Raw genomic sequence first — 27,515 nt, forward strand, 5'->3', positions numbered from 1 at the left:
TAGGTTGAGGCGTAAAATCACAAACCTCAGTGTGGTTCTTCCCAGAAGCACACACCCTGCCCCCCTTCAGAGACGGGGTTCTCTGCTCCCTTGCTGCTTCCAGCATCAGCGCAGAGCCCAGCCCTGCTGTTCCTTCCTGTGACCACCCAGTTTACTACGGTTGCCTCTGCTGTGCTCTTTAGAAAACGATGTACAGCCTGTTCCACTTGTTAACTGAAAACTAATTCCGATTATAAAGTTACGTAATTTGGGGGAGGATGTCCACCTATCTTTCAAAAGCCACATTTAATATTATTTTTGGTAAATTAATTACCAAGGCTGTATATTGCAGTGGCTTAGAATTTCTGTGTGTGTGTGTGTGTGTGTGTGTAAATAGCTACCATTATTCGTTCACTGTGGTTTGTTGTAAAGAGAAAATCACGATACTCAATTTTAAATTGTGTTTGAAAGGTGTAAGTGCACACACACGTCTGTACCAAGACACGAAATCAGGAAAATGGAATCAAAACGACATTTGAATGCAGTTAACTTCTTCATTCATATCATCACTCAACAAATACAGATTGAAGCCTCACGTGGGCAGGACTCAGCGAGGGGTGGGTAAAAGAGTGAACAGTGATAACGAGCACCCTGTCCTGGTTTATGTTCTGTTGACAGTTTTTCCAGTTGTGTGTCCTTACACAAGTTCCAAGGCTCTCTCAGATTCACTAGTGACTCACAGCCGCTTCGGGAAGCTGACCGTGGGGGCAGCCTCCCTGACTGCAAGTGTGAGCTCTGCCCAGACAGCTCACAGGCCAGGCACCCCATGGTGCTCAGTTCTTTTTGTCCTACCACAGAGGAGAGTTGAGATATTCAGGAAAGGAAAATCTAGCGCATACAGTCAAGTGAAACTCATTTTGGGCAGACACCATGCCAAGTGCTGGGGATACCGTGAGCAACAGGGGGCGCTTTTTGTCCTCGGGTGCTCACAAATAGACAATGTGGTACATCGGTGCTCTGGTGAAGACACTGCAGCACAACAACAAAACTGGTGGGGGCAATGGAAGTCACACTTCAGGGGAGGGGGGAGGAGCTAGGGGTGTCTGCATAGGGAGGAATGCTGGGAGGGGAAGAGTTTGCCAGCCACAGTCTTCCTTGCAAGGTGGTCTTAGAGGAGAGGCACGAATAAGCATGATCAGTTTGGAGGTGTCTGTGCAGGAACCCTGGAGTGTGACATGGAGAGGAAAGGAGAACCACAGGAGGGCTAAGCATGGAGGAGGTGTGACATTGGAGCTCCCATTCTCTTTAGGGTGGGAGGGGTTTGTGTTTATGACAGTGAGTCCTGTGGGGCAGGCTGGATGGAAGAGGCGGGGGAGAGAGAAAGAGGATGTCATTGAAAGGCAAGATCGGGGAAGAGAAAACAAAGCCCTGACCGGTGTGGCGTCATCCCACAAAGCAGAAGGTCATCAGTTGCATTCCGATCAGGGCACATGCCTGGGTTGCAGGTTCAGTCCCTGGTCAGGACATGTACAAGAGGCAACCAGTTGATGTTTCTCTTTCACATCAATGTTTCTCTCCATTGCTTTCTCTTTCCCTTCCCCTCTCTCTAAAAATAGATCACATCTTTTTTAAAAAGAAGAGAAAATGCATAGATATTTTGCAAGTGGTATCTGTAGGGCTCAATAGTTATGACTGTCGAAGAAGGAAGAGGAGATGGGTAGGCTCCCCCTCGAGCGCCTAGAAACGGAGTGGCAGCAGGGTCATAGGGCAGCTGAGGAATAATGCTGGGCTGTGGTAGACGACGAGTTTAGCTTTGAACATATTAAGTGTGAGGCGCCAGCATCACATCGTGTCTAAACCCAGAGGGACACTGTTAGTAGGGTTACCGATGAGAAATAAAGATTTTAGAGAAATGTGCTTGCATCTGAAAACATTTCCAAGAACACAGCTGAATTCAGGTCACAGGTGAGAAGCAGCCTCACTCCCACACACACCCTCCAGCTAGATTTGATTGGACCAGAACTTTTCTCAGTGACGCAGGGACTTGGGCCCTGCTGATGCCTGTTTCCTTCTGGTGAGTTGCAGTTACCACGTCTTACCCCCTTTGCTTCTATAAAGTTTCTCTCATGTCTCGTAATGGAGACATACTTTGAGCAAACTGAAAAGCATAATGAATATGTTTATAATAAATAGCTATTAAAACGATCTCCCCTGTTTGGCACAAGAAAGAAGGCGTTCAGTGATGTCTTATCAGTCGTTGAATTCACCAGCACCTGGCGAAGGACCCACTCCGTGGATGCTTTCTGTATTTTGGAATGAGTAGTCGTTGCTAAAGGTGCGTTCCAAAAATTGTCAGGAGCAGTGGAGAAAGAGCAAGACTTAGAGCTGAGAGACTTTATATCCAGGCCCAGACTTGCTGTTACTGGGGGAAGCTTTTAAGCAATCTGAAACTAAGATTTAGTGTCTGTACGATAAAAATAAATCTTGATTTGCCAGATTTTTGGCAGAATTACATAGAATGTAGGATATGAAAACATCCTGTAAATTGTGCAGTAGCGGATACATAGCTGTTTGCAATTCCTAATTATGTCATTCTCCTTGCAATTTTTAATGATTCCAAGTGAATCTTAACAGCCCTGGCCAGTGTGGCTCAGCTGGTCTGGAGCATCATCCCATAGACCAAAGGGTCAGTTTTGATTCCTGGTCAGGGCACATACCCAGTTGCTGATTCAATCCCCGGTCAGGGCGTGTAACAGAAGGCAACCCATTGGTGTCTCTCGAATCTATGTTTCTCCCTCTATCTCTCCCTCTCTCCCTCCCTCTCTATCTAAAAGCAATTAAAAAACGTCCTCAGAGAGGATCTAAAAAGAAAATGAAAGCAGACTGTGGAGAGTAGGTTCCTTCCTGTTTGCCACCTTCCACGCAGCAGGCCTCAGGTCGAAGTATGCCATGTGGCAACAGTGGGGATCGGGAGAACCTTACAAAGCAGGGATCATCCAGCAAAGAGCTGAATATATCAAGGGAGTGTGTTCCAAGAAACCCCTTGCTTCTCCTACTTCCCGCAGGGCAAGAAGGAGAGCAGCTCTGTCAGAGGGCAAGTCAGCCGAGGGCACCAGGCCCGCTGGCGAGCGGTGAGCTGTCTGCAGCATGGTCGGGGAGTCCCGGATCAGGGAGAAGCCAGGCTCCTGTAGGAAGCTGACTTTGGTTGCAGCCTCCCCGATTGGAAGTGGGGAGCACTTCCCAGGTGGTCCGTTGTCCAGGCAACCCAGAGAGCATGCTCTCACGGTCACTGCTGTACAGCCTTTCTGTCCCTGCCAGAGAGGAGAGCTGGAAGTCAAGACAAGGAAAATCTAGGGCAGAAGTCCCGGCGCAACCCGCATAGGTGGAACCACCGTGTTGTGAGGTAGACAGCAAAGTAAAGGTCCTGTGGGATCTCCTGCTTTTAGGTGCCGCTTCCAGTGGAGAAAGCTGCCTCTCCCAGTGACCTTGCCTCAACCGCAGTGAATCGCGGGCCTCGCAAGGACTGAGGCCGGAGTGGATACAAACTCGTCCCACACCATTCCCCTGTCGGGGGCCTAAGGCAGAATGTTGGACTTCTCTAAGTCTTCATATCAGCAAAGTACAGGCAGACAGTACTTCTCAATTCATGTAAGGATTTGGAAAAGCGCTGTCATAAATGAATGTTTAAAATTACAGGAGGGTTTATTATTTTTACTTTTTAATGTTGAATGGAACTCAAGCTAAAATCATTAAAATTTTCTTAAATTATAGATGTGTATATTGGGGCCCAGGACAATTTAAATTACTCTTTAAAAATTATATTACTTTCCAAAAAATGAGACTCAAAGAGAAGGCTAAGACCCAGGTTTCCAAACTTCCAGGCCAACGGTTTTCTACAGTATCTTGGTCAAGGAAGACCATTCATATTGGTTTTATCTTTTTAATGATTTATGAGTTTAATATTTTAACTAGCTAAATGTAAGTTTTAAAATTTAAAGCCTAAACAATAGACCACATGTTTTATGTTCTATTTTAAAGAACACTAAAACTTAGATTAAGCATTTATTCTTATTTGCTAGAGTAACAAACACAGAAATAGAGCTCAGATAAATGATTTTGTAGTGCAGAGCTGACTGGGTCTCACAGTGAAGCGGCGGTGGCCGGTGGGAACGACGACCCTCTCAACAATTGCCTGATGATCGACGCTGTGAGAAGTTTTGCACAGTTACTTCTGAGATTGGATTTAATTTAACATTTATGATTTACTATTCACAGATATAGTAAACATTCCCACCCGCAGTGCCAAGATCCTAATTAAACCAGCTTGGGCTCAGCTAAGTGCCCACCGCTGGATAATTCCTGGTCTCTTGTCGCCCAACTCAATGAGTGATAGCGTCACATCTGAAGTGAGCAGTTCCAGAATGGCATCAGCAGGGAGAGTGTGTCCTTCCTGGCTTGAGTGCCCTCCTGTCGTTGCAGAATTTCCGATGGTTGTATTCTGGCCAAGATGAGCTCACACGTGGAGGAAAATTAGTGAGGCGAAAACCCGTTAGCCTTGTCTTTGTGTCCCAATTAGTAAGCAGTTCCCAGCTCAATGTGAGAAAGGCCGTCAAGTAGTACCCTCGCGTGCCCTGTTCCTTCGACCCCGAATGGAGGCGGCTTCTCTGGAGGGCTTTTCTTCCTGGGCCAGAAGTGATGCATGGCCCAGCTTTGCCAGTGCCAAACCCCTGCAGCGTTTACAGCCAGAAACTTAGGCTTGATGGGTCGGCCTGCTCTCCAACAACTAGCTGCTAAATATTTTGAAAAGTAATCATTATGTATTTTTTCATTGCTTAAAACCATTTCCTCTAACCTTCTTAATAACATTTTTCCATGAGACATGTTCACATTTATTCAAAGTGAAATACTTGTCTGTGTAGTCTCATTCCTCCTGTTGTCCAATAATGTTGGTGAGCACTTTCTGAGTGTCCATTACGTGCCAGGCTCGAATCACATTCCAAGTGCTGATGAGGACAGTAAGCCCAGAGAGGTTAAGTTACTTCCCCCACGTCACACATTCCCCCACGTCACACAGGTAACACGTGGTAGAGTTCAGATTCAAAACTGGGCAGGCAAACTCCACATTATGCTTAGAGATTACACAGCAAACGTCAGCTCTGTAAAATTTCTAACATACGCACTACATACAGTGCAACTTCATTTTTCTGACTTCTTGTTGTGATAAAACACACACAGGAACGTACTGTCCTGGCACTGTCAAGTGTGCGGCTCGGCGGCACTGAGTGCGTGCACACTGCGGTGCGGCCCTCTCTGCCGTGCGCCTCCAGCACAGCCGGAACTCTGCCTCCGTTGGTCAGTGAGTCCCCATTGCTCCCTCCCCCGGCCCCTGGCTCCCACCATTCTTTTTGTCTCCGTGAATTCGACTGGCTAGTACCTCGTAAGAATGGAAACACACAGCATCTGTCTTTCCGTGACTGGCCACCCCACTTAGCCCTCAAGGTTCTTCTGGGCTGGAGCGTGGGTCAGAGGCCCCTTCCCTTCGAAGACTGAGTGGTGTTGCACTTACGTGTAGACCACGTTTGCTTTATTTGTTCAGCTGTCAGTAGACACGCGGGTTGCCGCCACTTTCGGTGACTGTAAATAATGCTGCTGCGAATGTGAGTATCAAGTTTCATTTTCAATATGTGCCTTTATTCAACTCTGGTGTTTCTGATTCTTTAAAATCTCATGTTTTGCTTTTACATTAAAAGTAAGTGTATCATAAATAGGTTCAAATTGTTTTCTAAGTGTAACCTGATTTTGGATCCTAGCTCTGTAGCTTGCCAGCTCCGAGACCTTAGACAGGTTACAAAAGCCTTCGCATGAAATTGAAATAATAGTAATACCTGCATTACGTGGCAGGTAGGAAGTTTAAACCAGAGGATACTCGTAAGTGGGAACGCACGTCTGTGTTTCATTGATAACACCTATTGTAACTGTGCTCCCTGTGTCCGGTGAGCCCACCTCACACTGCACACAGCCACACACAGCCGCAGCGACCTCAGGGTGTCCTGGATGCACACAGCCTCAGAGGTGGCTGAGAATGACCGCTCGGTCCTTCCCACTGACCTGCTGGTCGGGATGCCCAGTCGTCACCCCTGCTGCTGAGGCCCTTTCTTGCGAGACTCTCATCTGTTGGTTTTACTGTCTCACTCTTGACTACTGTTGATGCTCCTGTGGAGGGGAAAGTGCTCCCCAGTCTCTCCTGCGCCGTGGAAACCCCACTGTGTCTTTCAGCAAGACCTGGCTGAAGGCTTTGGCTTACAGGAGTGTGGCACTGAGAGAACCTTCCATCTGCTACCCAAAGCAGCCACTCTCGGAGGTCATAGACATCCCTGAACGTTTGTATCCACACGGGAACCTCTCCCGAGGCCTGTGCTTTCTCCCCATCCCAAGCCCTGCCTCCATTCCCCGAGGGGGAACAGTTGTTTCTCAGGCTGATTGGTACTGTAGATACTGATTTCCTCTTAAGGAGAAAATTCTCAGCTTAAGATTGAGACAGAGCTGTGCCAACCACCGTGGCCAAGCACAGGCCATTATAGTAGCCTGTTGTGGGTACTCAGGTTTTGGGGTATGTTTTCCCAAGTCTGGATTCAGTCTTAGTCACACTTCTGCGTGACAACAGTGTGACCCAGTGTGTGCAGGGGCAGCATCAGTCCAGTAATATTTCGTAACCTTTCCTCCTGAGGGGAGAAGTCAAGGAAGCCACCTTTTTAAGGGCAATTTGCACATTTCTTTCCCAACTTTAATGCAGAAATTCTTTGACCAAACCCTTTGCTATGTAGCATTTACTCCTTAACTGAAGACAAACAAATATAAGTACCAAGACTTTATTTTCCATTGTTTGTGGCAGTCAAAACCAAACAAATCCATATGGAAATGTCGATTAATAGAGTGTGAGATATTTTTACTGTTACTAGTGAATGAAAGGCAGGAAATAGATACACAAACACTTGCACAGTAGGGTGGCCACGGTGACAGGCAAAGGCAAACGGAAGCATAGTGTGTCTGATACGAGTCTGTTTTTTAAAAAAAAATGCACGTAGGTTTATAACCTTTATACATACACAGATAATTTCTGGAAACCACACAAAACAAATGACTGATAGTAGTTGGCACAGTGGACTAAGAATGAGGGGTTTATGGGAGACTGTCCTTATCCCATGGTGTGTCTTATTTACCCTTTCAGTTTTCTGCTGTGATTGTATAACCTGTTCAATTAAAACATTTCAGTAGATTAGAAAACCCATATAAAAGAGCCAGGGCTCCCGCTGGCATCCTGTCACCTAACAACAATATTCAGCTGTTCTCTTAAGAAAATGCAGATAAACAGAAAGGCGCCCCCATTCTTGATTCTGCTGGCTCCAGGATTGGGGTGCGTCCCTAAGGAACCTGGACGGAGCCTGTCTCACAGTGGAACTGAGAACATCCTGCCACGGACTGTGTAGCCACGTGCAAAACGATGGTTTTTCCTCATTGATCTGAATTCTCTGAAACTCATGTTCCTGCTTTTAATGCCTCTGGGGTCCTACTTAGGATAACGTCCCTTTACACCCCGACGTAACTCAGGGTGAACACGCAGTGTCCTTGTTCACTACACGGGGCATAGAAGCGTGCGGTGGTGAGCGGTACTGACATCAGTTGGGCGGCATGCTCTCTGGTCACTAAACTGGCTGAAACAATGGTCGCTACACGAATGAACGTTTGTGCATCTGTGGAAGTAAAACATTAAAATGGGTAGCTAGTGACACGTTTGCGTTTTAGGTGCATAAATGGAGATGCCTTTTCGATCTAATGAAGGGTCTTTTCATTAACTTAAAGTTTGTTTTAAAACAAAAGAAAAAGGAAGAGGGTTTTGTTTTCATCCTGTTTTGCCCCGATACGTGTGTTTGAGTCTCGGGCCATGCCAGAGCTGATTTCAGGAAGGCTCCGCAGCCCCATGGGTTTCATGCCCTGTACCTTATTCTACTGAAGTTTGCTGGCCAGGCTTTCTCTACGATAAAGTTGCATCCAAATAGGATGTTTCTCCAAAGTCTAGCAGCTAAGCTCATTTAGAAGGAAACGACTTTTCAACGTGTAGGTCAAGGCCACGAGCAAAGGCAAGGCTTCTGCTCTGTCAGTCGGAATTCACCTCAGGACATGAAGCAGGAAACAGCAGCGAGGCTCCCGTAGGCAGGTGCTGGATCGATCACTCAGGATACAAAGCAGCCCAAGCCTTAAAGGACCCATTGGCAATGGTGATAGGGAGGTGTCTTTCCTAGTTTCAGAAGACGCGTAAAAATGATGTATTATAACCCGTCTCAGGGATACGCTGGTGCCAACTCACTTGGCACAGCAGAGAATCCTCCTGTCAGCTCATGGATTGTGTCCTGACAGGAAGGTAATTGGGCACCGGAGACGATGTCAGCAGAGTGCCAATGCGGTTTGACCAGTGCCCCTAACTGATATTGATGACAGGAGAGAGAGGGGGATTAATCAGGTGTGAGCCAGCCACATGTTCAGCATGTGCTGCAGGTTCCCGAAATAGACACAACCCACCAGCAGAATGCTAAATGGATTTGCACAGGGGAGGTTATTTAGTGATACTGAGCAAAACAGAACTGAGATCCAACAGAGCTTTTTGAGAAAGCACAGTTCTTTTCCCACCCACATTCCTCTCCCCCACATGCTATGAAAAGAAGGGAATCTATTATATTTTCATGGTAAAATCACATCCTACCTACCAATCAATCATGAAACAAAAAGGATCAAGTTAGAAAGCCAAGTGCCGATGAAGCAGCGCTGAAGCACGTTACAATTACGGGTCGTGGAGGATGCCACACAGGAGACAATGCATTTGTTTGCTTGCTCTTTGTCCCATGGAGGGGTCCAGTCATTGCACCTGAAACTCGTCATCACACCTTCCCTACCACACCAGCCAGCTTTCCTGTCACAGACACCTGACCCTCTGTCCTATGGCTTTTCTCTCTGTCCTAAATGTCTGGGTACTATCGCAGCAGCTTTCCAAAGTAGCTTCCAACCCTGAAGCTTCCCCCATCCTACAAATACATTACCGTGTCAGTGGTGTCTGGCTTCATATAAATTAGAATCATCTAAGAAGTGTTCGGAATTACTGATCATCAGGCCCTGCCTCACAGTAATCAAATCAAAATATTTGGGAGGCAGGTCTGGCCACCCTGTATTTTTCAGACTCTCAAAGTTTCAGGTATATGTAGCCAAGGTTGAATCACTGATTGCAGGTGGGGTTGAGCTGCCCGTAGTGAAAAAATAAGTAAGAGTGGTTTAAAGAAGAGGAAAGTTTATTTCCCTTTTTGTAAAAGATTCCCATGCTTTTTCCAGTCATCTGCTCTAGCATTTTTTGGGTTTGACCACATCCTTAGGATCCAGTGAGGTTTCTAAAGCTCCAGCCATCACGTTCACATTCCAGGTGGGAGATAGAGAAGGGGGAAAGAAAGCATGACTTCTCTCTCTGCAAACGGCTTCAGGTAGTACTTCCATTGACATGCCATTTGCTGGAACTTGGTTGCGTGACCACATCTGCCAGCAAAGATGGCTGGATTAAGGAGCCCTTCCCTGGGCATGCATGTGATGAACGTGCCTCACTAATAAGGGCCCAGTCACCACAGAAAAGGGAAATGAGCATTAGGAGGCAACTCACAGTGCTGTCCCCACTGTAAGTTCTTCAAGAGGGCCCCACTTTTGAATATTCTGTTGATACACCTTCAAGAGCTCCTTTCTGCCTTTATGATTCAATGCAGACTCCTTCAGTTATAATACAAGAGTTCCAAATCTCTGCTCACCTTACCTTCTCAGCTTCACCACACTCGACATCATGGCCGTTGGTGCTTTCACCTCGCTGGTCCAGCTGCACATAAAATAGCTCATCGCATGCCTGGCAGTCGAATGTCATTCCTCACTGACAATCTTCCTTCTCCAGGAAACCCCCCTCCTCTGCCCGCGCTCCCAGTGTGTAGTAAAGGCCCATTAAGAGCTTGCTTCCCTGGACTCCCAAAGCAAATTAATTTATTGTAAAGTTACTGCGTGTCTTCCTGTAATTATTCACCTACCTATTGGTCTTCTCTCTCAAACTGTAAGCATCATAAGGCCAAACACCATGCCGCATTTGTGTTTGTAAATCCTTGGTGCCAGTCCCTTAGCAGTGACTTAGTAACTATTTGCAAGATGAATTAAACTTATAGCTCTTTAGAGATTTAAATTTTTTTAGGGTTTGTAAACTTTTTTTGGTCATGAATCATAAACATTCACAGAGACACACACCTACACTTGAGCCTTTGTGGATATTTTTTTTCTATGTGTAGCAGATGTTGCAAGTTATTTTGTACTTCAAGACAGTTTTGAAAATGCAAATAATTTATATCTGTTACAATATGTGAATCTATACTCACACATTTACACATATGCACATATGCTAAACGTGTGCATACTTAATGTCTGTCCAGAAAAAATCCAGCCATTGTTAATATAACGAGAATGGTTTGTGTGACATCTATGTACCCTGGCAGCCAAGGAGAGTGGACTGGAATGCGCATGTGTGAACAATGACTACTACACTATATTAGTCAGCGGGGGCAGTAGATGCTGTTGAGTGAGCATCCGTACTGTGTGGCCATCACATGCAAAATGACTAAGTGAGTAGGGCAACGAATCTGCATCAGATTTTGTGTTAACCTTGAACATTCCTCCTCAGAAATATTCGGATGATTCAGAAGACTTTAAGGGACAAGGCAATGAGTGCAGTGCAAATAAAAGCGTGGCACAAACACGTCAAAGATGGTGGAGAATGTGTTGAAAGTGACCCACGTTCTGGAAGGCCTGCACCAAGCAGAACACCTGGGAATGGTGAACGTGTACGGCTGCAGTCAACGAAGATCATGACTGACAGCGTGAGAACTAGAAGCGGATCGGGGGGTTCCAAAAAGTGCTGTGTCCAGGATTTTGACACAGGATCTTGGCATGAAATGTGTCGTGGCAAAATGTGTTTGGTAGCTTTTGCTACCAGAGCAGAAGGAACATCAGGCTACGTTGCTAACAACTTGATTCAAACCGCTACCAATGAACCAGATGTCTTCAAGAAGGTCATGACTCAAAGGGGACTGAGATGTTACTGAGATGCAGAGAACTGACTAGGAAATGAAGGCTTTCCCCATTGTCTCTTTTTCATAAGAACTAATGAATTAAAGAGGCATGTTATGGGCATATGTCCTTGTCCTATGTCAGTCTTTCCTGTCTCTTGTATCTTCTTCAATAAATGTCTCTATTTTTCATATTACATGGCTGGATACCTTCTGGACAGACCTCGTGTGTGTGTGTGTGTGTGTGTGTGTGTGTGTGTGAGACATACTATATGTGATGTGTAATAATTTCATTTATGTTTTAGAAGCATATTAATTGTGTTAGTCTAATTTATTGCCTGAAATGATCATGAAATAAGTTACTCTTTATGCAGGGTGATAAATGATTGAGGTAGAAATGGAGGATGTTTAGAAAATTCGAGGAGATGAACGTGGATAATAGTACTTTCCCACGTGTCTCTGGCAGCACCGAGAAAGTGCACCTTTACTGTACATTGATATGGTGGCACGATAGTGTCCCCCAAGGTGTCCACATCCTAGTCACTGGAACCTGTGACTGTGTGACCTTACGTGGGAGAAGGGACTTTGTAGACATGATTAAGGGTAAAACCCTTAATGCGGGAGGTTATCCTTGATTATCAGGGTGGGCCCATTCTAATTGTGTGAATCTTTCAAATGGAGAACTTTCCCAGCTGTGGTCAGAAAGAAATCTGAGGAAGGAAGTAGGATCAGAGAGATGCTGTTTCTAAAGATGAAGGAGTGGGTTCATGAGCCAAGAAATGTAGACCTCCTCCACAGCCTGGAAGAGGCAAGGAGATGGATTCCCCCACAGGAGCTGTGGAAGGAAATTCATCCCGAAAACACGTTCTCATTCCAGCAAACCCATGTGGGGATTGTAATCTACAGATCTGTGGGATAATAGCTTGGTGTTGTTTTAAATCACTTAGTGTATGGTATTTCGCTATGGCAGCGGTAGAAAACTAGCATGTCTATTGTACTGTCCACTATGGTGATGTCGTTGAAAAGACTCCACAAAACTTTTTGTTTCTGTCTCATACTGGTAATAAGTGAAGGTTGACTGATAGAATAGCCTTGGCGCTAACTTAAAGAGGATGTTCGTAAAAATAATCTTGTGGCCAACACCGCATTCCCCTGCCCATTCACCGCTTGCCGATGCAGGAGCTTCTAGCCTGTGCAGAACCTTCCTTTTATGTATTGCTCTTAACCAGTGAGGACTGGTTGCCTGTTCTTCCCTGTGATTGGCTCTCCTTCAAGGGGATGATTATGCTGCTGACGATAGGAACTTTGGAAACTCAGAAACACTCATTTGCATCCACTCATTTGACCCCGTCTGAGTCCCTGCCATGTGTCGGGGCTGTGCCAGACCTTTGCCAGGGGTCCTCAGAAACACAGATTGGTGGGTAGCCTCAGTGCTTATGCCTCGCATGGAAAGTTAGATTTTAAAAGACATATGCTTGGTTCCTCCAACATTACAATTTCACAGACCTGTTCCTGCTCTCATCTTTTTAAAAAATGGTCACTGATAGGCAGAGAACTGACTAGGAAATGAAGGCTTTCCCCATTGTCTCTTTTTCATAAGAACTAATGAATTAAAGAGGCATGTTATGGGCATTATGGGATTTGCAACTGTAATAGCCCCGTTTTCTGGCAGAAGCCATTAGCCTGCCTTCAGGCCATTCTTAATCTGGCCTCAGTCTGCTCTTTGCAGCCTGTTAACTGCCTCCAGGTTCAGACAGCCTGAGCTGCGTTGGTGGTGGCCTGTCATAGCGAGGACAGTGCCTGGAAGGTAACGGGCACATTCGTAGTTCCAGTATTATTGGGGGAGGTATTTTGGTCAGCTTACTGGAGTGCATGGACACTGTCCTGTTTCCCAAGGGCTTTGATGCTGAGTCAATTACAGGGCAGGTTTTTCTAGAGTCATTTATTTCATTCATTCATTTAACCAATTATTGCATGAGTCTCCATTATGTATTCTGTTGTTTCCAATGACAAAAAAGTATGCCGTCTCTGTTGTTTATCAGCTGTAGACTTTAGAAGTCGCTTAACTTTTCTTTAGTTTCTTCATCTATAAAATGAGAATAGTAATATCTACCCATAGAATTTTGTAAAGACTCATGTTTTATGCAATGTTTGTATTATTTTCTTAGACTTCTGTATTTCAGAAACTTGCAAACCTAATACGGGGTGGGGAGCAGTGGGTCAAATAAACAAAGAATGAGGTGGATTTATTCAACAAAGGTTGATTGAATGCCTGTTATGCATAGAGGTATAACTCAAGTGTGGGAGGGGAATTCATTAATTAATGTGGATACAGAGTAACACTCAAGACATAGGGGTGGGACTTTATAGTGCACGTTTTGCAAGTCCAAAAGAACTTGTGAACACTTCTAGAAAGAGAAAGTCCATCCGAGGAAATTGCTAAGGGTGATTCTGTGGGGTCCCAGTTAGCCATATACCAATTACCCCATTGTAGACTATCCATAGTATATATTGCAAGCATAGAAAGCCTTACAATCATCACATTTAATTCTTGTTACATTTTAAGTGTGTGTGTCAATGAAAATTACAGATATTGGAGAGAAAATGAAGACGGGAGGAGAATAAATTAAGGAAGGAGGTGAGGGAGAGGACACCAACAGGAAGCAGCCACTCTTTCTTGCTAAGAGCAGTCTTCTCGTTTCTACACGTGTGCGTTGGCTTTGTGTTGCCTGTGCCCGACCTGCTTATCATTCACAGTCAATATTGGAAGACGTCTGCCCTGGACAGTGTGGCTCAGTCGGTTGTGCATCACTCCGTAAACCGAAAGGTCACGTGCTGGATTCCTGGTCAGGGCTCATGCCCTGGTTACGGGATCAGTCCCCAGTCAGGGCACATATGAAGGGCAACTGATTGATGTTTCTCTCCTCCTCTTTCTCCCTCCCTTCCCCTCTCTCTAAAAATAAGTAAATAAAATCTTATAAATTTTTTGAAATCTTTTAAAATATATTGGGAGAAATCCATCATTGATACTAACATGGCAGCCTTCTGAAGAGTCAGGCTGGAGCGCTGGGCGGGCCACTGCCCGGGCTTCCCTTCCCCTCATTTTGAAGGGCTCACACTCCTCTTAGTCTTCCGTGAAGGTACTGATCGATCTTCAGGGATGGCTCCTTGGGGGTAGGCACTCTAGGAAGAATGTGGGAAAGTGCAAGTGGCAGCTTGGATCTTTTTCTAGTGGTGGGTATTTTCTGCATCAGATGCATCCCCTCTTTGGTTTTCCCCAGGATGTTCGGTCCGGGCTACAAGGCCTAGAAGCCACTCGCCCGACGCATTTCCCGTGACTGCCCATCCATTTTAATTCTAGGAGCAGTTCAGACCACATTCATCAGTGTTCTTTCTCAAGCCCACATTCAGAAACAGCAAAGCAGGTTCAAGGGCCATGAGAGATGATTATGAGTTACTAGTAAAGAAGGGATGTTAAAATCAGCTCATTGTAATTTATTTCAAGGTCAGTGTGCAGCATCAGTATAACGCGGCTACCAAAATACACAACAAAATAAAATACTGGAAATGTCACTTTTACCGAGTGTTCAGGTCACAGGAGTCTACAATAAGCGATGGTTAGACCTCATCCAAAGTGCATCCGGTTCTGAGGAACTGGAAGATGGGGAATGAGGGTAGGGAATCTGGCAAGTATTCTATATGAATAACAGTTGCAGAAAAGAGAAAAGAAGGGAGGGAGGAAAACTAGCTAGTGCAAGAATCCCCTCCCTGTTATGGGTTGAATTGCATCCCCTAAAAAGATGTGTTGAAGTCCTAACTCCAGTATTTGTGAATGTGATCTTATTTGGAAATAGGGTCTTGGGAGATGTGAACAATTTAAGATGAGGTCATTAGGGCGGGCCCTAACCCAGTATGACAAGTGTCCTTGCAAGAAGAGGAGATGAGACACAGAGACAGACACACACAGAGAAGAGGATGAAGACATCCCTGCAAGGAGAGCACCGTGTAAGGATGGAGGCAGGGATTGGAGTGATGTGTCTACGAGCCAAGGAACGCCAAGACATGCCACTGACACCAGACTGTAAGGGAAAGGCTTGGAACAGTTCTCCCCCAGACCCTTCAGAGAGAGTGTGACCCTGGAGACAACTGGATTTTAGCCTTCTAGCCTCTAGAACTGTGAGAAAACAAATTTCTGATGTCAGAGCAGCCACAGTTCCCGAGGCAGCACATTTCCACGCTGGACCATACTGGACTGCTCCGAGCCTTTGCTGAGGCTTCTCAAATGCCCAGCGCTGCTCTAAGCACTTTGTCTGCCTTTCTTCACGTAACCCTCACAGCAGCCCTGGAGGTGAGTAAATAAGGAAGCCAAGGCTCAGATAGGTTGATTAACTTGCCTAAGACCACAAAGTTAATAAGCAGGGAACGGGAGGAACAGAGGCAAGCTAACGCTGAATTTAACCATAATGCTGTACTTCCTCTGAAGAGAAAGGGGGCCTAGGGCAGTGGGTCAGAGAGCTCAAAATAGAGAGGGAAGATGTCTCAGAGAGGGCATCGTGGTGCTGAAAGTTCTTCGACGAAGGTGAAGGAGTGAACGCGCCTTGGACTGCCCTCCTGGGAGCCTGGTGCAGAGCACAGGAACTGTCATACACAGGAGCCCCTGACGGAGATCCAGGGAGCGGAGTCAGACAGTGCCTCTGAAATCAGAAAGAATGTGTGGAAAGTGGGACTGATAAGGAAGATCCAAAAAAGTTTCTAGAAAGAACAGAGAAAGTAGATAAAGATGAACCATTTAGGGCCAAAGTCTTGTTATCAGAATAAGATATGTAACATTGAATTAACGTCTTCGAAGTGCCAACATTTTGGTGAGTGTAAAATACACGGGATGCCTCCGTTTTCCCTAGTAGTGAGTGCTTCAGCTCCTGCCCCGTCTCCTTTTGTGGGCCCCCGGTGGCAGGTCGTGCACACGTGGCTTCTCAACAGCCCCCGTCACTCTTACCAGCACAGTGCCGAGCTGGTTTTCCAGAGAGTTCCTACACAAAGCAGACTTTGCACTGTGAATTTCCTACCCTTTTTTTTTTTTAACTGTAGGTACCGTCATGCATTGGTGACCTTTTAGAAATAAAAGACATCCCAAGTTAATTGTGAAGATACTTCACATAAACTGCAAATGAGCTTATTTTATTTTAATAGACTTTATTTTTTGGAGCCATTCTAGGTTCACCGCAAAACTGAGTGGGAAGTACAAAGCGTTCCTAGAGACCCTCCTCCCCCACACATGCACAGCCTCCCCCACCACCAAAGCCCACCTGACAGTGCATTTGGTGCAGTGGTGAGCCTGCAGGGACGCAGGCTCATCACCCAAAGTCTGTCACTGACGTGAGGGGGCACCCTTGGTGGTGTGCGTTCTGGGGATTGGGCTAAATGCACAGGGACGTGTACCCACCATTATTGTATCATACTGACTAGTTTCACTGCCCTAAAAATCCTCTCTGCTCCTCCAGTTCACCCCTCCTTCCCCCAACGCCTATCAATCACTGATCCTTCTACCATGCCCGTAGTTTTGCCTTTCCAGAATGCCACATAGTTGGAATCACACAGCGTGCAGCCTTTTCAGATTGGGCTAACTTTAGTTTAATGATGAAAAAAGTGTCAAATGTTTCACGGAAGAATTTAGAGATGGTGGCATTGTGAAAACAAATATATTTAATTATCCTCTACTTGAAATTTAAATCAGATGTAAATGTCCTCTGAGCTGGCTGTACCTTCTTCAGCTGACATCCTAGTCGAAATTTCCATATGAAAAGAGATTAAAATGGAGCCCCTTGAGGTGAAGAGAGGCAGCAGGTAAGTGCCCCACCTATGACAAGAGACGTGACTTTTATTAAATGTCCTGTCTTCAGGAAGCACAGCATTAAAGCCACAGATTTCAGAGATCAGGACTTTAAAAATTTAGTGAGTTAATTGTCGGAATATAATGAAAATGCCCTTTTCTTACATAACGGAACATTAAAAGTCCGTAAAATTGTCATAGAGTATCTAGTCTGCTTTATGCTTTTTAATCCTGTGTCATATAGTTCCTTGTGTTTGTTGGGGATCTAATGTTTGTAGACCAAAGATACAATAGTCAAAATTCAAATAAAATTGAAGTCAGCATCTTTTACCTGCCAAACCCGTTAGATCACCATGCTCTGCATCCTTTCCAGGTTAAAATGAGAGATTGATTGATTGGCATACAAGTCGTGGTCCATGAGAAGTCTCAATCATCTTTGTACCAAAGTTGATGTTGTGGACATTTGGGATAAATGTCAGTAAAAGAGGAAGGAAAAGTAAAGATTTTATAAAGGAAAACTGAGGACACGGGAAATCTACATGAAGAAAATAGTGTTTTTAAGATACTTTATTGATTCGGGACAATGGAGTTTTTGACTCTTAGGGACAGGTTGACATATTTAAAAGTAGTTTTGATGATTTGTAGATGTCTGAAGACTATATTTTCTCTCTATTTTGAATTATTTATAATTCCATGGTTAATTACATGGAGTGAGATTGAATTACTAATAAATGCCAGAGAAAGCAATTTAATTTGACATTCATCTCCAAAGTCAGCTCCCATGTAATCACAGTGGATTTTTCAAGGTTTAATATTAACTGTAATAAGAAAATAAATGACGGAATTGTATATATTAGAAAGGGCAGAAAAAAATCCTTCAAGGAAATAAATGTACATAATTTTATATACATAACATTTAGTTTTAGATAAAGAATTGTTTTAAGGATTTTCACTTCTTGAGGATAATTTTTTAAAGCAAGACTACATGCACAGTGTCTGCTTCTCCAAATGGTGCTCGTTCTACCCACTGGGCCTCTCCCTTAATCACTTCCAGCCCAGGTGGGGGCGGTCGCCAGCTCCGTCACACTGAGAAATCCTCTGAAGGGCTGGTGAGAATAGTTAAAATGCTGTCAACATCAGTAGCTAAATGGAATTTTTTTAAAAAAGACATTTTATGTATTCTGAGGCTTAGAAAAACGGAGTAAATATGACTTTAAATATTATGGAACACATCAAACAGCTTTTAGATTCAAAAGAATTGGCAAGTATATATAGGCTAGTAAATTGGCTAATATCATTCTCGGAAAATAAATTTCTAAGCCCGAGCCGTTCCTTTGCACGTGTGCCGTGTCTTCAGGACTTCAGGGTGTGGAATAAAGCTGCGAAGCTCTGTCCCCATTCAGAAGTAACTCCCGCTGCTGCCCCGGAGTTCTTCCTTCCGCACACAGGAAGCAGGCCCCAGAATGAAGCTGAAAATGTCCTCAAAACCAATCAAATCAATGGTTTCCCAGCCTGTGTGCCTACTTTATATAATTTTTATTTACGTGAGGTTATTGTTCTAAATATTTAACCTAACAAATCTTGATGCAGGAAGTCATTTTAATGAATAAGTACTGAATTTTGTCACCTCCTGGTTGTGTGGCCTTCAGGCTGTTTCTGGGTCTTTCAGAGCCTGGTTCTTTGGCTGGTACAGTGGCACAAGGAACTCGGTCGTTCCTCCCAAGTACTAAATTTCTAGTATTTGTAGTACCGGCGTGTTGCTTATTTCTGAGGTTCTCTCAGGTAACTGGCGTGATTATCAAAGCTGAGCTCTCAGGTTTCAGAACCACCACGTGGTGGAGGGTCCACAAACAGGGGTGAGTGGTCAGTGAAGCAATCTGACACGTCTAGTTCAAGGTGGGTTTTTTGTACCTAAGAGGGCAGAAGAAATTACAGGTATAAATGTAATCACTGGCTCTGGAGTCCTGAACTTGGGTCCCTCACTGCCCTTCTTCAGAGGAGGATGTGGCCAGATTTGGTTAAACCTTTCTTTTCACAATGCTCAGGCTGAGTTTAGTGGTGTGCATTTATTTACACCAGCTCAGAATTAGATTCAGTGCTGCCTTTTGGTCAACGGCGAGTTGAAATTGTGTAACTGAAATTGTTTATAAAATTATGTGAAGTTAGGTTTGTGAGAGAATGTATTTTAAAGTATGAGTCAGGATTACTGATTAAATCATGCCATTCTATGTGTTTAACTACTTTGTAAATACCCAGTGATTTTTCTTTTATGTTCTTGACCTTTTGTTCTAGTCGTATATTTTATGATTAAAAGGGAAGTTTCATTTTGGAATAATATTATTTTTCATTTACTATGTAAGGGAAAAATCTTCATATACTTTCATTATTCAAAATTGTTTCAAAACAACCACCCATACATCTGCCCTGTCCACTCATTACAATCGTCCCTCAGTATCCCTGGGGCGCTGGTTCCAAGACCCCCACAGATACAGGGATGCCCAGGATGCCCACACCCCTCATGTAAAATGTTGCAGAATTTGCCCGTAACCTACGTACCTCCTCTCATATACTTTCAATCATCTCTAGATCAATTACTTATAGCACCTAAATCATACACCTAAGTACATACCTTATACTTTAATGTAAATGCTCTGTACATAGTCAGTATACTGTACTGTTAAGGAATAATGACAAGAAAAAAAAATCTGTACGTAGTACAGAAGTAACCATGATAGAATTAACTACATAGTACACGTCAGCAAGAATGTAACTTTTTTCCTGAATACCTTTGATCCCAGTAGGTTGCATGGGCGAGTGTGGAACCCGTGGACACGAAGGGCCGATTGTCTTTTTCTCCTGGCTGTCGACGTGTTCGCCTGGACGCTGTGTGCGTGGTAGCACCCGGGGCGCCGGACTAGCAGACGTGCCCACGACACTTGCCACAAACCCTAATTTCACCCTCACTCAGCTCCCTGAGTCTCCCAACTTGATTTTAGCAAAAGCCCAAATGAAAGTGTATATTTATTGAGAGGATAAGAAAAAATTTTAAGTAACTAGTCCTTTTTTTTACTTTTTAAAACGTATATAGATTTTTTGTAATTGCACTAAAGTAGCTAAACATGAGTACATTAGGTCTTGATGATCAGTGTATTTAAGAAGCAAATGTTTTTAGGAAAATCAAAAAATATAAATAAGCCCAAAAGGTGTGATGTTAGACACCCGATGAGCGCGCTTTCGTTCATGGTGTTTCAGTGCTCGGCCTTTGTGGACGAGTGGCTCCCTCCCTGTCCCCAAGGGTGGGTGGGGGTTGCCAGCAGGCTGGCCACTCGGGAATGACTGAGTCTGGAAGGCAGACAGGGCTGGTTGTAAAAGAGGGTAAGCTAATAGAGGGGCGAGTTTTCTTCAGTTGCAGCCTCCTGGGAAAGGAATGCAAAAGAAGAGTAGACAGCGCGACATGCTGTGATGAAGGGTGCTGTCAGGAGGGTCCCCGGAAGTTGGTTTTGCTTCATTCAGCTATGAAATGACTACACGTATCCATTTACCTCTCCCCTCCCTCATTTTGAGGATATAATACACGTTACTCCTTTCTTCAGATCTTGCTTCTTGAAACAAAGTAAACAAATAACAAGTGCTGCAGCCCCACCCGCCCTCCCCATCCCAGCACAGGCCTGTTCAGTTCAACTCCCTTGACGCTCAGAGATTGACTCGAAGGACACACTCCTCAAATTGGTGGTCTCCCCGTTTCCTTCCCTCTGAACCCTGGGTCTCAGAGTGTATGTCTGTGCTCCTCCGATAGCGAAAACGAATCATCAGAAGTGCGGGAGAGTGAGGACAAGCTTCGGCAGCCATGGATCGGTGGACCCTGTTGCTTCAGGGCAAGGGAGGCATCGAATCCTGGCGAGCTCTGCCTCAGGCTCTGCCAGGAGTTCTGGTGGCTGTGATCAATCAGCCGCACACAGTCCTTCACAGGGATGCCCCGCCCCTGACTTTGCCCCGGGGCTTGATTCTTAGATCCCTCACTGCCCTTCTTCAGAGGAGGATTCGGCCTCCTGTCAGTCTGGCCTGCTGTGTGGGAAAAGTCGGAAGACAGAACCAGATTGGTCAGTTTGTGTGTCCTGTGACCAGCTCCCGTTAGAATTTTTTGTCCTTATTTAAGTTTCCACAGTCTTGTGTTTTCTTGCAAAGAGCTTTAAACTGCCTTTCCCAACTTTGGACCCACATACATCCATCCAGCGTCACACTGGCCAGAGGGCAGGGGTTGTCTGTGGGTGACCAGCCACATACACTCAGATCCCGTTAGGGGTCGGCCTGCGTATGGGGCACAAATAGTAGAGTCCACGAGGCGCAGCTGTGGGGCAGCAGTTTGCTAAGGCTCTCGGCCATCTGAAGCCCCAGGTAGCCATTCCGGTTCCTTCTTTCTGCCTCATGCCCTGCCTCCTGCAGGCACCCTGTGCTCTTTCTCTCTTCGCCATGCTTCCCCGGGCACCACCTTCCCTCCTGCAGCAGACGCCCTGTTTCAGATGATGTCTGAATGCACGCACGGGGCAAAAGCAACAGCTCAGGGGTGTGCCTCTGAGTTCCCCAGGCGACCCTGGGAAGCAACGTCAAGCTCTCTTGCTCTAAATCCAATTGAGAGATTAATAATTCGATTGAGAGATTGAGAGATTTTTCTCCCCGAAGCTTGGAGATTGATATGTCAGCAGTAATCATTAGATCAGAGGGGTTTTGAATCAGAGACTCCAGTTGCTTTTTAAATCATGACCGTGTACTAGCAATGACCGTGACATTGGTAGCAGCAGTTCCCATAACGAAGCACCTGCTGCACCACAGCGCCTCACATCTTTCCCTGGTCCGTGCCCGGGCCAGTGCTCAGAAGGCAGAGTGTCCTGCCCATTGCTCAGGCAAGGCAGGTGAGTCCCAGCAGGGCCGGCCCACTCTCTGTCTTACAGCTTCAAATTGGCAGCTGGGTCTCCACCCCACAGCTGACTGCAGATTGATTTTATTTTGACAATTTTCATTCCTGGAGAGAGAGGGAAATGGTGAGCTATCACCATGCTTGCTTTCTGCATCAAAAGACCTTTTCTAAAAGCCATAATCAGGAAAAAGATGTTAACATAAAATATCATTTTATAATGAGGATATGTATCAGGAACCAAAACAAGGAGGGAGGCGGAAACTGATAATATTTATTTGGCTTTAACTAAAAAGCCATGTGTTTTAATCTATGAAATAAAAAAGAATCGTGAAACCTGAGTCCTCTACCAACTACCCACACAGAGTTTTGTGGCCACGTGCCTGCAGTTGAGGCAGGGAAACTCGAAACATGAAAAGGAGGCGGTTAAGGCATTGAGATTGATAATGAAGGAGCTTTCTAAGTACTGTCCTGTTCTGATCAAAAGGAGGGGCATCTGTCCATTTCCAGTCTCACACACACACAGTAGATGTGCAGGGAAAATTAAGTAAGCACTCCATCCAAAAGGCGTTTTCCCACTTGAGTCTGAGAGTTACTTAGTTTAACCTAAGTCAACCTTAGTGTTCTTCAAAGCTATAAATTTTGTTTTTCCACACAACTGCTTCACAACTAAGAAGATGAGAGCTTTCGAAATCGTTCTTGAAGCAATTCTGTGCCCCAATTTACCAATATGTAAGTGGTGATCCAGACTTCATTGCCTCTGGCCGGGGAAGCAAAGTGCAAGGAGAGCTCACAGAGCAGTGGCGATTCCAAAGTGATGTGGAAAACCAGTTGCTCTGAGAGTGAGTTTCTAAACACGAGAAAATCGCTCAGAAAATCCATGAGACAAACAAATTTTCTCACCATTCAATAGTAAATCCCAATAATAGTCTTAGTTACAATAGTTGAGACCCAAAAAAGTGGGTAAATGTTTCCTGACAACTCTTAAGACAGGTGGCCTGTGAAATCATAAAATGATTAAATGATCCATAGTGTGAGATCACCCCACCGGAACTTCCACCCTGTGTAGGAAAGTTGTCCGTGACATTCCAGCCAGGCGCTCTGGGAGCCTGTTCTGCGCGCTCAGTGTCTCGTGCCGCTGGCCAGAGCGTCAGTCAGTATGTGGAAGGCACTGTAGCTCCTCTGAGTCACAGTTTTCTTCCTATAACTTAGAGTCAGTAATTCTCACTCTGCCCTGAGCAGGGAAAAAATACAGAAAGCATGTACCTCTTTTTTCCCAGCCCTTCAAGTGTATGGAAATGGCTGTCAAGTCTTTTTAAACCGTCTCCGGACTGAAAGCCCCGAGTGCTGATAGCCGTTGCGGGGTCGTGCTTCCCCCCACGCCCCACTGCCAGTGTCTTCCCGAGTAGTGCAGCCACAGCGCCCTGATCGGGCCAAACGCAGGAGAACTATACCCATCTTGCTTTCTTTTGGAGGCCAGATCCTTCAGTGCGTGCCAATAGTAGATTAAGTTTTTAAACAAGTTTGTTTATTTCACTGCTGGCAAAGATCGCATTTTTGTGTAAAGTCTGCTAACCATTTTTGCTTGAAATGAGTTGTGTCCAGTCACATCTTTCTGTTCTGTACTTTGAATTTAAATTGGAACAATTTCCACTTAATCGTATTAGATTATGTATTGTTGTTTTATTATTCTAATCTATTTCAATCATACTAATCTTGCTAAAAATTCAATGAGAATGTGTCAGTTTGGCTCGTCTGCAAATTTCATGAGTATGCCTTCTCTTCCGAGTCATTGCTCATGATATTAAGCAAAAAAGGGCCAAGAACAGACATGTGACAGACGGGCGAATCGAAGTTTCTCTCCACCAGCCCAGTAAGTGGAGAGAGCATGGAGGGCCTCATCCCTCAGCCACGGCCCAGCGTGTCCTCAAAGACATTATTACCGACTCAGCCGAGTGCTCCTGTGGAACGGAGGCAGACTCAGTGTGGGGCTTCCCCGCCTGGGATCTCCACGCAGAGTAGCTTGTGGAGGTCCTGCTTTTCACTGCTCAGTGCTAATGGGTCTTCTACTTGGTGGGAGATCAAGCACGCTGGCTCCTCGTGCGCGTTTTTTATTCCTTCCACCATTTTGAAAATCAAAACAGCATCATAGCCTCATTCCTCGGGAATATTTAATGTAAAACTATAAAATGTTGCCAGTGTCTGTAACGTGTGTGAGCCACCGCATGCACGCCCGGCAGGTCAGCACCGTGTTTCGGAGCACAAGCAGGTAGTGGGATTATTCTGCCTTGACTCCTGACATTCCGAGATGCTCGTGATGCGTAAAGTAGGTTTGTTATTACTTAAAAACAATTAAAAGGACATGAAAATGACAGCATATGAAAGAAGCAGTATTGTGTGTTTCTAACAAGACCATCTGCCTATGGGCAAGATTTCTTTAAAACCCGAACAGAAAAAAATAATAGTAATGTTAAGAGACGCATGCCCATGTTTACAGGCTGAGGGAAATTGAAAAGGGACTGAATTTTGCTATTACTCTTCCACGTAACTGCTTTACATGTAATGGGGAAAATTAAAATCAGTCATTACCTTTCTTGTTTGCCATTGTTTTAAGTGTGCTCGGAATGTCTTAAAAGCTCATACCAAATATTGCTTGTGCTTGGCCAGAACATTTAAATGGTTGGAGGAGGGATTCTCAGCTATTTTGCAAAATGAAATACATTGATGATAACAAATTCTTTCTACCCTTGCTTCTCCCCACTGTTGGCAACATTGTGTTTATAGCTCAATTTGTAGATAATCCTTCAAGCTATACTTTTTTTTAGGCATGGCCATTATAAATGTTGTCTTCCGTTTGGCCTTGGCACTGCTTGGAACTCCATACTGCTATTGCTGCCTGCCGATTACAGAACAATTTAAGGTTTGATGCTTCCAGGCATAGTTCTTGAAATACACAAAACGAGTATATTGAGGTGGAATGCGTAAAATTTTCTCAGCATTGCACAGCTTCAATAGATTGCGAAGAATTATATCCAAATTGCTGAACAAATCAGTGAGGGAAAAAGTCTTTCCTCTAAGGAGGTGTTTTGTAATGGTTTTACTATTCTTTCTTGTGGTAGGAGCACAGCAAATATTTTCAAAAAGATTCACGTTGTTCGCCACTGACTGATTCGGATCTGTGAATATGTGATGGATGTAAATATAGATAGAATTTTAACATAAAATTTAAACTTCTAGGAAACAAAGCAAGATGTGATTTTTAAATCAATTGGGGGGAAATTGAGAAGAAAGGAGAGAGTTAAGTTTCCTGGATCTTTTCAGATCTAAAATGTAATAGTTTTTCTTCTTTGTGTGTTTGTGTCTGAATTATTCAGCATTTACAGTGCAAAGCAGAAAAGCTGTAAAGCAAAGTAAACTTGTGGTTTGAAGGGGTCAAGTGTAAATCTGAGGACTTAAGAAGCTTTTCATTTGGGACAGGAGAAGGAAATGTGCTGATTACCGTGAAAATGAGGAAACGAATTATTTACGTAAGCCTTTCATCCTGTCCTGTCCGCAACATCTGGGAGGGCACTCTGGCACAATTTATTACTACACAAATAGTTTTCCCCATAGCCAGTCACAGATGTACGTGGATTCCAAAAGATGGTTTTTAAAAAATTATGTTCTTTACTCCTCCCACCTGGGTGCCTTGGATGTGCTTCTAGGAGTCCCTTTTCCAATCCTTTGTATTTTTTAATTCACCCTCCGAGCACACAACGTGAGTACACAGCAGTTGAGGTCTGCAAACCTCACCCACGACTGATTCTCGGGAAGGCTGCTTTCTCCCTCACGGAGAGGGCATCAGGAGGGTGAACAAATTGAGCACAGAGTCTAATAGTATGAAAAGCTCCTACCCTGCAGGGGTGACATTAGGGAGGCAGAGAGGTGAAGTGCCCATCTGCCCCGGTGCCTGCCATGCGTACCTTTCGGTGTATCTTAAGGCATGGACAGAAATCCCAAGTGTGAATGAAAACTCCAGAGACAGTGACACGAGGAGGTCACACACAGAGAAACAGCAGAAAGTAAAGTACCAGGGTATTTCCCCAGTTAAACTAGCAAGTTAGTCGGTGTTGAAAATCAACCAGAGCACCACCACCATCGGCTACAGTTGACATAGGCTGTGAGGCTTTTGCAGGAGAGGGTCCAGATCTTGGCTGGTTTCAGGAAGATGAGGGAAGTCCCCCCCAAAACACGGAATTGTCTTCTGGCAGGTGGGCCCTTTGTAGTACAGGCTTCTCCCACCAGGGGAATGTTCTAGGAACTCATCTGTATCAGGCATTGTTGTGAGAGGCTGCATTCAGCTTCAGTGAATTTTTTGAAGACTCTTTCAACACCCATTTGCCCGTTTCATGATGGGTGATTTATCAGTGCACCTGCCTGTACCACGATGAGTGTTCAGCAGTTTTTGACCAAAAAGAGCATGACCCCCATGCCCCACCCTCCCTATTCACCCAGTTTTGCCCCCAGTGGCTTTTTTTGTCTCCCCAGTTGAGAAAAGTCATCACAGGGAAACGTCTTCCGATGTGGAAGAAGTGAAACAAAAAATGGCACAAGCACTGAAAGGCACCAAAACCAACAAGTTCCTAACTGTTCGGAGCACTGGAAAAAAGCCTCGGTAGGTGTATTGCATAAAATGGAGAGTTCTTTGAAGGTAACTGAATTTTAGACATGTAAGAATAAATACACAATTTTTTATAAATAAATGTCAGGGGTTTTGGGTCACCAGCCTCGTAAGTTTGAGGGAAAAAGGCTTCCCCTCTATCCTCTGAGGCATAGACACATTGACAGGAAAAAAGATATACAAATGTATTCTTTTAACATTATATGCACAGGGCATCATAAAAAAGTGAATACCCCCTCCAAAACGGTGAGATTTAAGAGCTTATATACCACCTTCATAGGAGAAGGGGAGGAGGAGTGGAGAGAACTTACAGAAGAGCAAATGACTTTTAGGAAAAAATGAAGGGCCCTCAAAAGGCTCGATGGGAGAAATGGCGGTTTGATAAACTTGTCTGGGTGAGGTGGGGCTTTCTATCTCCTCTCCTGTGGTAAGAGTCCACCCTCTCTGGTCAGTGAAACTCCCAGGGAGAGGATTGAGGGCGACCGAGTTCCTTCTGGTGGGTCTGTCTTTAGGCAGATAGGGGAGTCCAGAGAAAGTCTCTGCATTTGCTCCTTTTTAAGTGCCTTGAGCTCAAAATAATCAATTTAGCAAAGCAGCATATTTTAGGGTGGCACGTCCTGAACTCCATCAGTGGTCAACAGTGGCTCTCCAATGAGGGCGGAGTTGTTCTTGTGGACTAGCAGCTGTTGGTGGGCCACGTGGGCATTGGAGAGGGAGGCGGTGGTCATGTGAGCCGTGCCCACGCCGCAGCGGGGACTTGCACGTGACAGAAGTACTGCGCCTTCACGGGATGCAAACGAGTGCCCTGCACACGGTCAGGGCTCCGTGAGCCTGAGTTGGAAGTGACTTTCTCTTTTTTGAAATGCCTCGTTTATTTTTAAAATAAACTGGGATTTGTTTGCTCTTCATAATTCCTGGAGATGATTAAGGTTCGAAAGAAACCACGGTCTCTCTTGGCTTAATGAACAGGGACCAAATTAAATTCCATTTCTTTACAAAATT

At 44.8% G+C, this 27,515-nt stretch overlaps 1 protein-coding gene across 1 annotated transcript in view; it reads left to right on the forward strand.

Moving 5' to 3' along the window:
• Positions 1 to 27,515, forward strand: part of CNTNAP2 (contactin associated protein 2) — a 1,617,197-nt gene that overhangs the window by 1,282,768 nt on the left and 306,914 nt on the right. The window lies entirely within an intron of this gene.

The sequence above is a fragment of the Desmodus rotundus genome, chromosome 6 (assembly GCF_022682495.2).
Source record: "Desmodus rotundus isolate HL8 chromosome 6, HLdesRot8A.1, whole genome shotgun sequence".
In the NCBI taxonomy this organism is placed as follows: Eukaryota; Metazoa; Chordata; class Mammalia; order Chiroptera; family Phyllostomidae; genus Desmodus; species Desmodus rotundus.